Here is a 1,660-nt window from a genome sequence, read left to right as displayed (position 1 = left end):
TGCTGCTAAAAGGCCAATCCTAATCGGGTTGGAACTGTAACTAGTTTCAAACATGTGAGCTACAACTATCGCAATACCACAGCCCAAAAAAAACCTATAGATCCATCAAACTACTGTTTGTAGGCCTGGCATCAGTGGTGTCAATGTATAGTCCACTTACAGTCATTTGGGAGAAAATTAAAGTGATAATTAGACTGCCATTACAATCTGCTGGCAACTTGCAGTCTACTTTACAGCTACAGTGATATCTTAAGAGTTACAGTTTAAATACACAAAACTTAAGAACATGGGAATAAATAGACCAACCCCCACATTCCAATAATTCAAACACTCAGTAGTCAAATGTGTGTGCGTGTGCATGTAAATGTACCGAGGTTATGCAAAACTATGGTGCATTTAAACTATGAGATCATTTGGTCCGCACATTTAGATCATTTAACACAGAGAAAAGAAAAATAACAGAGGACTGCATATGAATGTATGTGTCGTTTCCAGGATAAGTTGGCATAGAGAATGCCACCAATCAGGATATACCACACAACAGAGAATAGCTTGTAGCGTCTGAGACTAATCGCCATGAGGAACACAAATCATCCTCAAGAATTGGTAATGAACGCACATCAATCAAAACAAAGAACAAAAAAAATAGATGGAATTTGTGTTGTCCCTGCAAGTGCCATAAACCAGAGCATCATCGTGAAATGATTACTAAGCTCTATAGAATTTGTGTTGTCCAGAAGGAATAACTTTCGTCTGCCATTGCTGAAGCAAAACCCATGGCTCCTAGAAGTGCCAAGCCTTGGCGTGGAACCCCATCAGCGACTCATCTGCCTCCTTGATAATTCAAGTACAAATTACTCCAAACTTTTGTGATTCACTCAAAAACTAAATAAACATTTTGTCTTCATTAGAAAACTACTAATAGCATCCATGCATACCTAGGATATATCTCCACATACAATTCGAATAGCAACACAGAAGAGTATAGCTGCAAGAAAAGAAAATGTAGGGGACACACTTCGGTTTAAATTTGTAAAGACAAGCAACTCAAATGAATATGCAATGACTCTATGTAGAAGAAGAAGAATTTCTACCCAGGAAACAAAGATAGTAGCATACCCAAGTCAACCTATTCTAGCAGCTATCAATAATGCAGTTTTGCTCAATCCATTGTCCAATTACTTGTCACAATGAACAACAAGGACAGAGGAGAACATATGGACATGGAGCTCGTCCTCGACCACCTGCAGCAGCAACAGCAGCAGCTTCTCCAGATGGTAGCAACCTGCAGACATCACAAACGGAAGCAGTTAGAAATAGAGAAGAGAAGGGGAGGACAGTAGGGATCCAGTCATGTCCTACCCTACCCACCACAGTCGGAGATCCATGGGTGAGCTCGCCGGAGATGGCCCGGCTACCGATGGAGGTCAAGGAAGAACCGGTGTTCCAGGAGACGGGGCGGCCGGTGGGCATCGGAGAGGACCAGCCGGAGTGACCGGAGTTGGAGGCGACCGAAACCCTAGCCACGGGGGAGGGCTGCGGGTTGACGGGAACGACGAATCCAGCCAGCGCAAGGAGTGTGCTGCGCGGCGGAGATGGCCGCCGGAATCGGCCGGCCTAGGTGGTGGCGACGAGAGGGCGAGAGAGAGAGAGAGAGAAA

The 1,660-nt window shown here is 44.5% G+C and overlaps 1 non-coding gene across 1 annotated transcript; it reads right to left on the bottom strand.

Moving 5' to 3' along the window:
* Positions 1–474: 474 nt before the first annotated feature.
* On the bottom strand, positions 475–608 carry LOC119351091. Its single transcript, XR_005169631.1, has one exon. It is a non-coding gene; the product is annotated as a small nucleolar RNA snoR80 (small nucleolar RNA).
* Positions 609–1,660: the final 1,052 nt, after the last annotated feature.

This window comes from Triticum dicoccoides, chromosome 1B (genome assembly GCF_002162155.2).
Source record: "Triticum dicoccoides isolate Atlit2015 ecotype Zavitan chromosome 1B, WEW_v2.0, whole genome shotgun sequence".
Taxonomy (NCBI): domain Eukaryota; kingdom Viridiplantae; phylum Streptophyta; class Magnoliopsida; order Poales; family Poaceae; genus Triticum; species Triticum dicoccoides.
Note: the sequence above shows the minus strand (reverse complement) of the source record. Positions and strands in the feature narration are given on the sequence as shown.